We start from the raw sequence: 15,940 nt of genomic DNA, 5'->3' as shown, positions 1-15,940 counted from the left end.
GAATACAACAGACATACTGTAATAATTAATCTTAGGCTTTCAACAAAAGCATCATTAAGAAATACATACAAAGAAAAAAGTGGTACTTTTAAGCTTCTCATGCACAGCTAATTGAAAGCACCACCATATTAGAAAAAGTACAATGTAATTTATTAGAGATAAGTCGATATTTCATATTTCCTTATTTTGAGCTTCGATACTGACATCACTTGGATTGGTTGTGCCCCCATTCTGGAGTATTGTGCCACATTTATTCTCTAAAAATACCTAAATAGTGCACCCAAAACTCGCCGGTTGAGAAAGCTGCAGGTTCAAATTGATGCCATGGTGAAGTGCAATGAATGAAGCAATTATGTTAGGTGGTGAAAAAGGTTAAAGTAGGTAGGCTGGTGATGAAGTGGATGGTAGTTCCTGAGTGGGATACCAAGCATCTCTTGTTAGAATGGCCTCTCTTAGTAAGTTGTACCTGAAGTCATCGTTACACTGATTACTGTGAAAATGGCTTGCACATATATAGGCCCTTCTGTAAGGATGAGGACTTTCTGCCACTGCTGCCCACATTTGGTACCTGTTACAATCAAGATTCTATTATTATCTTCGAAAAATACACAAACTGGGATTGGTATTAATTTAAATTAATGATTTAATCATGATGTAAATAAAATAATTTTCATTATTTATATCAGATAATTGTTATTACTTAAATCACCGATTAAAATTATATGCAGCTAACATGGTTAAAATGAGAAATTAACTTCCTGAAGAAAAAAAAATAAACGTTTTTAAATATGACTGTTCTGCTGCTTCTTAAAATTATTAGCAATATGTATGAGGAGCAAACTTGCAAAACTTGACATGTCCATTTCTAGAAAATACGCTTCAGATGCCAAAAACTTGCATCTCTGCAATGAATAAAATATTTTCTATGGTGATATATATTTTTCTTAGAATAACTCTTTTCAGGTTCTCAGCCAGGTGAGTTGGAGATTTGCTTCCAAGCTTTCGATGGCTAAGAACCTGAGAAGAGTTATTCTACATCAAATGCCGGGAAAGCCCTAAGTCATATATTTTTCTTGCTGTAAATTCATATAAAATTTCACCGCAGAGAAATCTTTGTTTATTACAGACATATATTTCTAGCATTTTCTGAAAAATGGACAGGTTTTGAAAGTTTGCTTCTCATATGTCTTTTCCTAACTCCAAGTAAGGAGCAACAGAACACTTGGTACAGGTAGTCAAGTAGGGCCTATTTTCGGAATCACCACCTAATTAAAGCATAGTATGATGCTGAGGATTGAAATGAATATCTGTAGCTCATAACATTATTCAAAGTAACAGTTGCACAAATGCCAAATGAACTATGTATTTATTTTGAAAACACACAATGCTAAGCTCTTCTGATAAATTTATTTGTAGATATTAATCTCTCTAAATAGTTGAATTCTTTTCTATTGAATAACAAACTACGAATAATATCTTGCCTAATTCTAAGCTAATTATTAATATCATTAAGTGCAGGTTATTAGTGCTGTAACTCTTCATGTATTAATAATGAGGCCTATGTGTAAACATAGTAAATTATTTTTTAAGCGATGTTGTTAATTACTTAAAATAACACATTAAAAAATACACAACTATGTAGGAACTAATGCACAAATTAATTTTAAATGAATTGCAAAAGGAGGCAAAAAGTCATTTTAATAAACAAATCTGATTTCGACAAAAAATCTCACTTAAATTAAAAAATCACTACAGTTTACCAACCGTGGCTATTTACTGAAGATACATAAGGTTATATTTGCATTGAGCTTATGCCAACGCCATTGCCTACCTTTTAAGCTGTGCTACATTAATTGGCATAGGAAACAGGAATAACCAGTTCTTCTCATTACTATCCGATTTCTGTCAGTACACTGCAGCACATTCACAAAGTAAAACTCCGCCATTTGTCTTTCTATTAACTGAAACAAACCAGCAATAGGCTAGTATCATATAATGCATTAATAACACTACATTTCATAAAACAATTAAAGGATTTCAGTATAATCGACGTTTGTGAAATATTCCTGGAAGAATTCTATCCACGAGTCTATAAAAATAATAAATAGCTCCGGCAATTTAACTCTGTTTTTATCTTATCGAAATTATTCGAGTAAAGGTACTACTGTTAACTGTAAAGTCAAATTTTCTAAAATATGTCTTGTTTTCGGGAACGACACTTCTTTACTATCGCGTTACCAAGCTAAGGTACGCCGCTATCCTTTGGTAACGCAATTGTAAAGAATTAAACCGGGAACAACATATTTAGTCATATCAGGTGCTGTCCCAAGAATTTTAAGATGTCTGACCAACCTAACTTAGCTACCGGTATATACAAAAATAAGATATTCGTTCATACTCAAAGTGTATATTAACTCTGTTAGCTTACCTTTAAAGCGCTTGGTGTAATTGCAGTTAGGCCTACTACACTCTTGTAATTCACCACAGAAGTCAGTTCATCATATGGTAGTGGTAGAAGGAAGGTAATTGCGTTCTGAAGTTTATCCCTTAAAAAAACAATTAAATATCTCAGTTTAATAAATGTTTAAGATATGATGGAAGAATTCAGTTTACATTTAAAAACATGATGGTACAGTTAAGCTGCATCTACACGGTTCAGTTTTTAATGCTCGTGCGCATGCAATCTGGGAAGAATATTGAAAGAATCAAGTTTAAAGCACATGTTGAATTAAGATGCATTAAGATTTTGTATCTACATGGTACGCTGTATTAATATTAAATACCACTCTTGCATGCATTGCTTGAATGTGTGAAGTTGAACTATGGAGATGACGTTAAGTCTGGTAATCTAAAATGTATTTCTTTCTTACCTTTAACTTTGCGATTATTTCTTGTTGCAGGAAAGCACCAATAACTTCTAAATTAACTCGATCTGTTCAAATTTCTTCATTAAGCATCCATGTTCGTCTTTTCCATAATTTATTCAAGATTTAAACAGAACAGGAATGCCAAAATCCAACAATTGATCAACTGCACAAATGTGGTTAATAGGTCATACACAGTAGAATAATATGGCTACTTTGTCTTCGAATTAAAATGCAAATCGGCTATATAGTAATAGTAATAATAATCCGAATGTTATAAAACTGACACATTCTGTAAATAATGGATATTAATAATATCTGTTTAAAACTGTCATATTGGCGAAACTTATAATCAAAGAACTTTCGAAACCAAAGAGCTTTGTACTACTAACTTTACAAACTCTTTGATCGAAATACAGCTAGCGCTGTCCCGACCACTGCGGCAAACTAAGGAATATCTATGAGCATCCAACATTTATCATTTAAGTTAAACCCCCCTGGTAGTAGGCACATGCGGTACCCAGGACCTCCCACTCTCCCCCTCTGTGTCTCGCCCTGTAAAGAAACAGCTCAGGAAATGAGACATGGGCAGTACTGTATAACAGGTTCTCAAGTGGAGTATGACCATTGCTTGTTACAATGCCATTGTAACTGCAATAAAACTCTTAGCATAGTTTGTAGAGTGATAGCTAAGAGTTCGTGAGATTGTGAGTTCAAATCTTCGTGGAATTACTAAACTTTGTTTTTGTTGCCTTTTAAATGTACCAGTGAAAAAGTAACAGGTTTTCGTCATTCTTTTATCCTTAGAATACTTTTCACTTTATTATTTTTTTCGTGTTAATAGAAACTTTTGAAGCTAGATGGAAGTCACACTAAAGACGACAATTAGGGGCTTTCATATGAAAATGCTGTGTTAATTATTTTACTAATCCCTGCTGCTTTGCACTCTGTTGCCTAAGGAACATTCAATAAATATGTTCACAGTTAAATAATTGGCAATAATTAATTTGCAAGTTGTGCTACAGGGAATATGATTATTATACTAATCTAAATCCATGATCATCAGGGCCTAAACGTAGTAATTGTAAACAAGAAGAAGGCCCATAATTCTGATGACAAAATATATTCTGATTTCCTGGAATTATAACCACAAATTTTCACCAATTTTGTAATTATTTGTAAGTAACATGAATTAACATAAGCAAAATTATTTGATTATATTACACTGAAAGGAGTTGTGAAAAATAAAAGAAAGGACAAAACAAAAAATTCACTACGTAGATTCGAAGCATGCTGTGGTGGTAACCCAAATCAGCACCTTGTATTGTGGAGTTAACTAAAGTGGCACATGGAGGTTTACAGTAGTGAACTGTGTGCTCACCTGAAGGGACTTAGAAAATTTTTGCTGCTCAAGAGACTGGCCATTTTCATTTTGACCAAGTGTACTAGACTGTGATAATAACATAATCAATCGACCTCTGTTTCAAGCTGTTGCTGTAATGCTTGGAAAAGAAGACCTGAGTTACATCAAAGACTTCTACAACATATTCATCAGCATTGTTCATTCTGATAACACTGTCATCGAGAGAGCCTTAAATCATCCATTGTATTCAATTTTCTAATCAATATAGATGATGGAATATTTGTTTAAATTATCTCGAAAGGAATCTCACTAGCCGTTTCCAGTATGAATGTTTGAAAGAAGCTTTGATTCCTTCATTCAAAGATTGTGTGTGACTGGTGGTGTCAGGCAGTGGCACATGTTTTACTAAGAGTTCTTGATTTTGAGAGGAAACGTGGTCTAGTAGAAGCATGATTTTCTACTTTTACATGCCATTTTTCTTTCTAGTGCTAACAGCAATTTTCAGAAAACCTTGCCAATCATCCTTGTGGTTTTTTACTTGGTTATTCAACTACTAGTTATTTAGCATCAGTGGAATTGGTGATAGCGGGATGGTATTTGGTGAGATGAGACCAGGGATTCACCATAGATTACCTGACATTCACCTTATGATTGGGGAAATCCTCAGAAAAACCCAACCAGGTAATCAAGCCTGAGTACAACTCCAGAGTGGCAGGCAGGCACCTAGGCACCTCAGACGAACGAGCTACGTCAGTGGCTTCCATGCATTTTTCGTTAATTTATATTCACGTGGATATTATCAGTATAATTTCTGGCTATACGAATGTGACATGCATGATGGTAAATAAAATGCTGGAAGAAGCTTTTTGGTGTACTCCAGCTCTTGCTTCCAACGTATTACTGTTAATGCATTATCTTATTATCTCCATACTGGATCTAGCCAGTGAGGACAGCAACATTCCCAAAGTCCAAGCCTGGTTGCATCACTCACAACATTATGATCACTGGTGAGGTTCCAGGTGTTCAAATATGAAATATAATAATGACTATTTTGTGATTTTTGATATATATTGTGTTTAGAGCTGTGCATTTTCCCTTTCAAGCCTGCCTGCTCTATGTCATTCAGAATACGTCTGACATTCTGCTCTTGACCAAGAAAACAACAGGCCGAGCACAAGCTTACTGACAGTACACACTCCTTCTCATACCAAGCACAATATGACTCAAGCGAGCCAAATGAGTTGTTACGAAGCCTGTGTGTAGTTTAACTGTATGCTATGGATTCTCAATAAGTGCAAGACAAGTTAAGGTGGGGAGACTTTATTTTCGTTAATGGAAACAGGAATGGATCTGAAGCCTGGAAAAAATTCTATTGTGTAAGTGGAAAAAAAAAAAAAAAAAAAAAAACACTAAAACCAGTGAGTGCTGCGAAATGCAATATGTGTGGAAAGATTTTTAAAAGTGAAAACAGGTACTTCAAGCATGTTACGTCATACGTCATATATGTAAAGTGAAAAGAAATGTTCAAGACGGGTCCAGTATTTTGAAAACTGATAAGAATTTTGTAGTAGAAAGGTGTGTGAAAATGTGCGCGAAAGACTAGAGACCATTTTCTACTGTGGAAGGGAAGGATTTTTAAAGTTAGGACAGGCCCTATTGGATATAGGAAAGAGGTATGAGACTATAAATATTAATACTATTATTCCTTCTTGTACTATCGTATCCAGTAAAATGAAAGAATGCGCTGGCCAGATAAGGAACAAGGTAATGCCAAATATTGTTAATGCCATTCAAGCCAATAATTGTGCGAGTACTGCTGACATGTGGACTGACAACTATAGAGGTGTACATTACATGTGAGTTACAATGCATTACATCAATATAGAATTGGAGTTAAAGAAACATGTACTGCAGTGTTCAGCTTTTCCAGATTTCCTTAAAACTGGTGAGAGTATTCGAGGGGAGTTGGAAACACGTTTAGTAGTTTCTCCCGAAGATTTTGAAATCATCACATTTGTGTCGAATCAAGGCAGCAATGTCGTGAAGGTGCTCGAAAAGTACAAACATCTCCCTTGCGCTGCACGTATGCTCAACACAGTCCTCAGGCATGCATTAAAGGAAGCTTTTCTGGAGAAAAAGTTGTCTCAGGTGTTACCATTAATACAAGCTTGTAAGTGTGTGGTAACTTATTTTAAAAGAAGGGGTCTCTGTGTTCAACTCAAGTTGTCTTTGAAACAGTTTTGTGCCTCAAGATGGAACAGTTATTTAAGTATGCTCGAGTCCGTCCATTCCCAAAAGGATGACATAACCAACATATTATTAGAGGAAAACGCATCTTCAAAAATGTCTGATTACAACCATGAAATTGCTGGATGTCTAATTGCTTTCCTCAGGCCATTTAAGGAGACAACGGATGACTTGGAAGGTGACAAACAGCCAATGTTGCAGCTTGTCCTCTGGTGTTATGCATTAAAAAAGCACTGCATCTTAAAAGATGAGGATGAAAATACGAAACTCTTGAAACAGGTGGTTTACAACTTCTTGTCACTGAAATTTAAAGTTAATATTCTGTACAAAGTTGCAACCCTCTTAACACCTAATTATCATTCACTTCATAAATTGGAAATAGAAGGGAGGACAAATATGCATGATTTCCTATGTCAAATGTGTTCTCAGTTGCCAACTCATAGAAGAAACATCGGAGAGCCAGAAATGTCAATGGTCCCATAGAAAAAAGTTAGATTTTTGGATTAGACAACTGAGGAGAAATAGATTATTTGTCTCGGTATTTGTGTTGCAGTGCCGAAAATGTGGACGATAACAGGATTCTGCAATGGTGGAAATCCAAATAAGACCGATTTCCAAAGTTAGTGGCTGTGGTTAAGAGAGTTTTATGTATTCCTGTCACCAGTGCCTCCAGCGAAAGGGTTTTTAGTTCAGGACATGGGGTTCGTAATAAACTGTCCAGCCTCAATCCAGAAAGGATTAATAGTCTCATTGTATTACATGACAATTTGTGAAGATTTATTTTGGATGAAATGTTCCATTAACTTTGTTTCTCTTTATAAACTTTACCTGAAAGCATTTTATTTCACTTTTATGGAAAACATATTTAGTTTTGATTAAATAACATGTTATATGTTACAATCTATTAACTGGAGTATGAAACTGAAATACAATAGAAACCTTTTCCCCTTTTTACGCTTATTCTACTGTAGATGAATGTACACATGCAATTAACACCAAAATAGCTACAAATTAAACATTAGGGCCTATGTTATTATTTGTAAGAGTAAAAGTTTAATGTGAGATAATTTGTGAAGGTGTAGCTTTTATGTTAGACATTGCGTCTTTTTTTTTTATTATTATTATCATGGTAGACTATTTCGTGTTTCTTTAAACATAATGCATATTGTAAAGAGTTCAAGTATGAAAATAAAAGCTATGGTTTTCACGTTTCCTCCTTAAAAACAGCATTTATTTATTTCAATAATTGAAGTATTACGAGAAATGAACTTTGAAATTAAAAATGAAATAAAAAGTTAATAGTTATCTTATGCACAACTTTTATATTTTTATTGACTCCAGTACTGACTGTGTAAAGCTAACTGCATGTAAAACAAAACAGAAGAGGCACGACAAGAGCCTGCCATCCTAGCAGCAAGCTCATGTGGAACCCAACTCACAGACAATACAACATATAAACTTCCTTCTACTGTTCAGTTAAATATGCTGACAACACAACACATAAACTTGCTTCTACTGTTCGGTTAAATATGTTATCGCCTGTTCACCAGTCCAAGCAGGTCAGACAGGCTGAATGTTGCTGTATGCACAGCACTAATTGTGTTATATGGATGTGAAGTATACATACAGTGTGTGATGTTATCACAAAATGCTGATGCCATGTGCTACTTTTGGGTGCACAAATCACAGATTTCACACTTATTGAGATCGTTAACTTCTCATTGGGAAGTGAAGTTGGAAGCCACCATTTTTAAATTGGACAAGAACTTGTGTTGGCTCTACAGAATTCTGTTATATGCTATATAGATGTACAATATTCATACTGATCTGACATTCCACAAAATTCCAATGTTATATGCAATTTTTGGGTGCACAAACATTTATTACGTGAGTTAAGCAGAGTTTTCCTAGCGGCACACTTTTTATGTCGCATATAACCTAAAACACCAATGTTAAACACATTACTTAATGCGCTGCAACTGTGTGCTCCTAGAAACTTCGAAAAACGCAGGTGATATGGCAGACTCTACAGCTGTGAATGTATGAAGGATTATGAACTGAACTTCAAAAGAGTTGTGCATCAAAATGGAAAAAACTGTGTTCGTTACTAGTGCTACATGACTTTGAGGATGTAGAAGAAGAAATAGATTACCTGGTTGATCACTTTGCATCAGGAGGTCTGTTAGTGAAGTTTTATCTTGTAGAGAAGAGGAGGGAGTTTTCAGAATACTGATCGATAATCATCTACTAGACAATGAAGTAAAATTTAAAGCATTTTTCAGATTCACTGGAGGACAGTTCTGTTTCCTTGTGAACCTCTTTCAAGAGATGATTTTTTACAAAACCATGCAATAGCGTGAAAAGGCGCCTATTTCACCAGCCAAAACACTTGCTCTAATTCTGAGGTGTGTATTAGGAAGGATATATACAGGGTGTTTCAAAAATACGGGGCATAATTTTAGGTTTGTATTTCCCACATGTAGACAATCAAAATAGTTCATTACAACATGTGTCCGGAAATGCTTTATTTCCGAGTTATGGCCTTCACAACATTGAAATTCACTGGGACGTTTTTCTTTCCGCAGGTCGTTGCCGTCAAAGTAGACATTAAGAGGGCCCTCTGACAATTCATTCCGAGGCGAAGGTTACATTCAGTGTTGTGTAGGTGTTAGACTGTGCGACATGTATTCAAATCAAGAGCTGGCAGAGATACACTTCATGTACGGTAAGGCGGATGGCAATGCTGCGCTGGCTCGTCGTTTGTACCAGGAGAGGTACCCACAGTGACAATGTCCAGATCGGAAGACATTTGTACGTCTCCATTACTGTCTGTGCGAGTATGGAAAATTTAACTCTCCTGGTTTGGGAAGGGGACGACCAAGATCTACAACTCCAGAAGTACAGGAGGAGATTCTGGAGGCTGTGAACATGACTCCTTCTATCAGCACACGAAGCGTAGCGTTGCAAGTCAATGTTCCTCATACGACTGTCTGGAGACTGTTGAAAGAGTATCAATTGTATCCTTATCATTTGCAACGTGTACAGGCTCTGTCACCAGCAGATTACCCTGCACGAGTTAGGTTCTGTCAGTGGTTCTTGCAGCAGTGTGGTGTAAATCCGAACTTTCTTGCCTTAGTATTATTTACAGATGAAGCACAGTTCACACGAGATGGCATAACAAATTTCCACAATCAGCATGTATGGGAGTATGAAAACCTTACGTGCAACTGTTCCATCTCATCACCAGGTGCGGTTCTCCCTCAACATGTGGGCCGGTATCATTGGTGATCGATTAGTTGGACCCCATGTACTTGTAAACAGACTTACGGGGCAGGCGTACACAAACTTCCTGGAAAACACCATACCTCATGTTTTAGAAGACACTCCACTGATCAGTCGTCAACACATTCACTTCTTGCATGATGGCGCTCCTGCACACTTCAGTCGTATGGCTCGCCTGTACTTGGATCGAAGATTTCGTGATCGATGGATAGGTAGAGGTGGCCCAATTGCTTGGACTCCACGCTCACCTGATCTGAACCCTCTCGATTTCTACTTGTGGGGCCATTTAAAATCATTGGTTTATTCGTCTCCGGTGCCTGATTTGGAATCCCTTCAGAATCGAATTGTGGCATGTTCTGAGGACATATGCAATACTCCTGGAGTTTGGGATCGTGTTCGCAGGTCAATGAGACATCGATGTGAGGTCTGTATTCAAGCAGAAGGTGGACATTTTGAACAACTTCTGTAATGATAACGACCTGCGGAAAGAAAAACGTTCCGGTGAATTTCAATGTTGTGAAGGCCATAACTCGGAAATGAAGCATTTCCGGACACATGTTGTAATGAACTATTTTGATTGTCTACATGTGGGAAATACATACCTGAAATTATGCCCCGTATTTTTTAAACATCCTGTATACATATACATATACACACAGTGAAACATCTCATTTACAGACATCGAAGGAACGTAACAATCTGTCCGCATCTGAGAGGTGTCCTTTATAGGGAGGGAGGCTTCCCACTCTAACAGTAAATTTATAATATGCATTATGTATCCCTTCACGCTTTAAATGAAATGTATTACTGTTGTTTAATTCTAAATACAGTATACAGTACTACAGTAAATTCTTTGCAACTTCAACTACAGTAGATAAGACCGAAAAAGGAAAATACATTACTATTCCATGCAATTTTATTCTACGTCTAGAGTTAAACAGTACTGTAATTTACAGTTTTCAACTTAACCTTTATGTTCAGGTGCCATATCTCTCGAAACAGAACAATGATTGAAGTGAAGAGAATAATCTTATTAAGCCTATCATTTGTTGAATACAATTTCACGATCGCGGAAACCTTGGACCCGTCAGACAGATTAAATTGTATGAATCTGTTTATCCACCCACTTCCAGCTAACAAGGGGTAGCTGGCTGGGATAGTGGTAGCATACGATACCCTTATTGTCTTCTTTCATGTTAAGGATTTTCTGTACAGTTCTCAAAACTAAATTTTCCAGTTTTGTAACACATTACGTCTTGAAAACCAAGTTCTGTCCGCAGTCAGAAGGTAAAGCAAGCTTTAGGACTGTGAAACAGCTGTCTGTGTCCGTATCTGAGAGTGTCCGTAAACGATAGTTAAATTTATCATTATTTCTATATTATTTCAATTGGGACATAAAAATATGTCCGTATTTGAGGAGTGTCCGTAAGGAGAGGTTTCACTGTAGTATGTTCTAAATCAGTTTTGCTCGAAATTATATTTGCCGTGAAAATGCAGCACGTTTTCATTCTTAAGATGAGACCCACTTCGAAATTCGTGGAAATTTGAAGATGCCCATGCTCACCTCCACCAATCTTGTGTCCGTTAATGGAGCTGCTACTGGTTTAGAAATGGCGGAACATTTCGTAACACATGATGATGTGACTGAACAAATTATGAAACATCACAATTTAAGGGCATGGTTTATTTCTTAGTAGCAAGCGGTTCAAAGTAACAGACTTTTTTTGTAAAATAATTGCATATTATTAAAAGAAGATCACATGAGAAGAACACGGTAAGGCAATGTAAAATTTTCTGAATTGCAGTTTGAAATGTAGGTCTAATATATCAGCCAGCTTTGACTCTCAACAGCTAAGATTTCCTTATACTCATAAAGGATATTTGTTATAAATCTGAGTACTCAAATAGACTCAAAGATGGCTTAACGACCTTGAAGTTATAAATTTTTTTATGAAAATTTTACTAATTTGACTTTAACTCATTCTCCCCATATGGTTTTCAAATTCTATTTCAGACGCTATTAAATGTCATTTCAGTTACACATTTTTTGTTCAGACCCCATAAAAACGTGTAAATGATGTTTTAATATTGTGGCAACCATGATGGAAAGTTCTCGCTACTTTGGGGAGCTTCGTGCGCTTCCGGCAGAAGGGAGGGGGCGCGAGGAGGCGAGCTCCGCGAGGCGGCGGAGAGAGGGAAAGACGCAAGTCGGCCAGCACTGTCGCGCGGCGCGGCCGCGCGAACTGGAAGGGACGGACGTAAGAGGGGGAAGCTGGAAGTTTCGAAATACCACGCGAACCGGTTGCTGTAACGAGATTGTTCGCGAAATCGTAGTTTCTGGAAAGTGTGGTTTAACTAATAAAAAGCGAGCAGCCTTCGAAGAGAGTTCAGTTTTTGGACAGCGAGCCAGTCAGTCTTGTGTGGCAGTGAAGCCAGCTTCGAGACCGGAGTTCGACTTGAGTGTGTCCGCAACTGTGGGAGCATCCTGGCGAGTGCGGCGTATCCGGAGTCTTTGGTTCGACGTGCAGTGGACCGCAGTTGGGGGACCTGAGTTCGAAGTTCAGTGGACTGTCTCTGGAAGTCTTGGGTTCGATATTCTGTGAACTTGAGTGAATGAGCTAGAACTAGCCAAGGCAACGAAATGTGAACTGAGAACTGACAGTTTTGTTTTGTAAATAGTGTTTTGTGGGCATTAGTTGAGATTAGCAGTACATTGTTGTCAATAATCCAAGTGAATTGTCATTGTCGTCTGTGGAGTGCAATAACGAATACTGTGTTGCTGTGTGAAGTGGAAATCCCATTGTTGACGGGAGTGTTAAAATTCAATTATAGAAAGTGATTATTGTTGTGACAATAAAAGTTACATTATTGTTTTGAATTAAAAGTGACAATATACAGGGTTTCCGAGAATGAATGGTGGAGGTTTACGAGTTCACTGTGAAGCATGTATTACGTGTAATGGATTGAAGGTACTTGTAATTAGTTCAGTAACTCAAACAGTTTCCAAATAACGTTAGTAAATTTAAATATGATTACCATTACCAGTACGACAGACGTCTAAGCGAAATTCAATTTCAGCTCACACTGACATAGGGTGACCAGACGTCCTCTTTTGTCCGGATGTCCTCCTTTTTAGGACTTTGTCCGGGGTCCAGGCGGATTTTTAAAAAATCAAGAAATATCCTCCTTTCGTAACTTGTATGACTGTTTTTTTTTTTAAATTAGGGCTATCTGATTTGACCATAGAGTTAGTATAATATAGAGAGCACGTATAGCTGCGCAGAAAGCTGCTGAGGGGCATCAACATCGAAACATGGACGAGTCACGTGACTTTGGGATGAACTCAGCCGATTTCTGTTGACTGACATAAGCGCGTAAAGATTTTTTCATAGGAAATATTGTGAATTCTTTTTATCTAGCACAACAAGTATAAATATTATACCTAGGTACAGTAGAATCCCTCATATTCGGCACCAAAGGAACCAGGCTAGTTACGGATAAGAGATTTTGCCAGATAATTGAATAAAAACCGGTACAGGCCTATACAAAAAAAAAGTTCGTAGGCATTTCTTGATGCCAAATATTGAAACTTCAGCCATGTGAAGGTTATTTCTCTATCACTTGCTCATAACTGAATAAACATAAAAACTTTGTGGATTTTCATTATTAAAACACATTACACAACACAAATAATACACTAATTTTAGGTTCGAATATACACTGAAAACGAAATTTCGTGCGAACTTCCTAATGTGGCAAACTGACTGCCCGAAGATAAGTAAATAAAAATAACAACTGTGTGGATTTCCCTTATTAAAACATAACACACAACACAAATAATAGCTAACACTAATTTTAGGTTCGAATATTCGCTGAAAATTATAGTTTGTGCGAACTTCCTACTGTGGCAACACTGACGACCCGAACATAATTAAATTGACATAAAAGCCGTGTGGATTTTATTTATTAAAACACATCACACAACACAAATAATACACTAATTTAAGGTTCGAATATTTACTGAAAACGAAAGTTTGTGCGAACTTCCTAATATCATGCTAAATGAAAAATATTTTTTATTATCGTACTTAGTCACTATTGTAACGCGATGAGACTTCTACACAATTATATAATATTTTAGTTGTAACATTCTTATATGCTATTCTGTTGTTTAGTTTTAGAATTATGTTTTTTTATGAACAATAAACAATTTTGTGAAATATTGAGTGTCCTTTACATTTATTTTTATATTGGTATGGACTTTTACAAAGTGACTATATTAGGAGAAAATCCATAAACTATGAGAGAAAACACGGGAATTTTACATGAAGTAAGTAAAGAGATAGGTTTGGAAGTAAATCCCGAAAAGACTAAGTATATGATTATGTCTCGTGACCAGAATATTGTACGAAATGGAAATATAAAATTTGGAAATTTATCCTTTGAAGAGGCAGAGCAGCAGTAACAAATATAAATGATAATCAGGAGGAAATTAAACCCAGAATAAATATGGGAAATGCGTGTTATTATTCAGTTGAGAAGCTTTTATCATCCAGTTTGCTCTCAAAAAAAACTGAAAGTTAGAATTTATAAAACAATTATATTACCTATTCTTATGTATAGTTGTGAAACTTGGACTCTCACTTTAAGGTGCTTAGGAAAATATTTGAAGCTAAGAAGGATGGAGTTACAGGAAAATGGAGAAAGTTACATTACGCAGAACTGCATGCATTGTATTCTTCACCTGACATAATTAGGAACACTAAGTCCAGACGTTTGAGGTGGGCAGGGCATGTAGCATGTATGGGCAAATTCAGAAATACATATAGAGTGTTAGTTGGGAAGCCAGAGGGAATAAGACCTTTTGGGAGGCCGAGACATAGATGGGAGGATAATATTAAAATGAATTTGAGAGAGGTGGGATATGATGGTAGAGAATGGAGTAATCTTGCTCAGGATAGGGACTGACAGTGGGCTTATGTGAGGATGGCAGTGGACCTCCAGGTTCCTTAAAAGCCATAAATAAGTATGGACTTTTACAAACAGTAAAATTTGAGAATATATGTCACGTTATTAAGTTGGTACTGATAATTTTGTCGTGAGCATAATCAAAGATGGTCCCGCACAGTGGCGTCATGGTCTAAGGCATTCTGCCTAGGATTCGCGTTACGGAATGCGCGCTGGTTCGAATCCTCATAGAGGAAGAAATTTTCTCATGAAGTTTCGGCCAGTGTATGGGACCAGTGCCCACCTAGCATCGTGATGCACTTGGGCAGCTACGATAGGTAGCAAAAATACAGTTTCGCAAACCAGCTATAATGGCTGGGGGATCATTGTAATAACTACACGATACCTCCATTCTGGTTGGATGATCGTCCACCTCTGCTTCGGCATGTGGACGTGAGGCCAGCAGCCGGCTGGTTGGTCTTGGCCCTGCAATGGGCTGTAGTGCCATGGATTTTTTTTTTTTTTTTTTTTTGGATAATCAAAGATGAGGATTTGTCGACATTTTGAAAAAATAATGAGCAAAATATTGGATTTACTATCCATTTTTGTCTCAACTGGAAAGCAGCCTTAACCATATAATTTATATATGAAAAGAATAGTGACTATATTGAACACTCCTGAGTAACTTGTAACATCAATATGATTTTTGGGACTGAAAAAACATGTGATTACTTGAGAAGAGGAAAATTCATTAAGGAAATATATTCGTACAATTAAAAAATGCGCTGTATCAGGGATAGCCTACATAGGCCTATAGAATACATCACCCAGTCCAGGGAATGAATCTGCAGTTTTGTTAGCTTAAATGTTATATTTTTGTCTTTGATTTACAAATGGAAGAGGTCTCTGCTCAGTAATGCCCATTTTGAACTTAGAAATTACAATAACTAAAGAATAGTAGCCATCAAGGAAGAATAACTGCAGAAAACTCTTAAAAACCTTCAGAACTGAAACAAAAATTCAGCAATATTTTAGAATGATATCACAGAAAAGAAGAAGAAATTCTGGAATAAATTTCTAAAAAAAAACCTATAAAATCTATATAAAAAATGAAAGATAAATGATGATAAATCATTTAGTTAATGTGAGAATTTGAAACTAAGTCTTCAATATGGCATTCACAAGGGAGGTTACTGGTGTGCAATACTTAAGAATGGAACGATATGTTTCCTCATTT

General features: G+C 36.5%; 1 protein-coding gene across 10 annotated transcripts in view; it reads left to right on the top strand.

Moving 5' to 3' along the window:
- The window catches only part of LOC138707964 (thioredoxin reductase 1, cytoplasmic-like), a 479,245-nt gene that overhangs the window by 417,157 nt on the left and 46,148 nt on the right, over positions 1-15,940 (top strand). The gene's annotated exons all lie outside the window — the stretch shown is intronic.

Source organism: Periplaneta americana, chromosome 10, assembly GCF_040183065.1.
Source record: "Periplaneta americana isolate PAMFEO1 chromosome 10, P.americana_PAMFEO1_priV1, whole genome shotgun sequence".
NCBI lineage: Eukaryota > Metazoa > Arthropoda > Insecta > Blattodea > Blattidae > Periplaneta > Periplaneta americana.
This window is presented reverse-complemented; position numbering and strand designations above follow the sequence as displayed.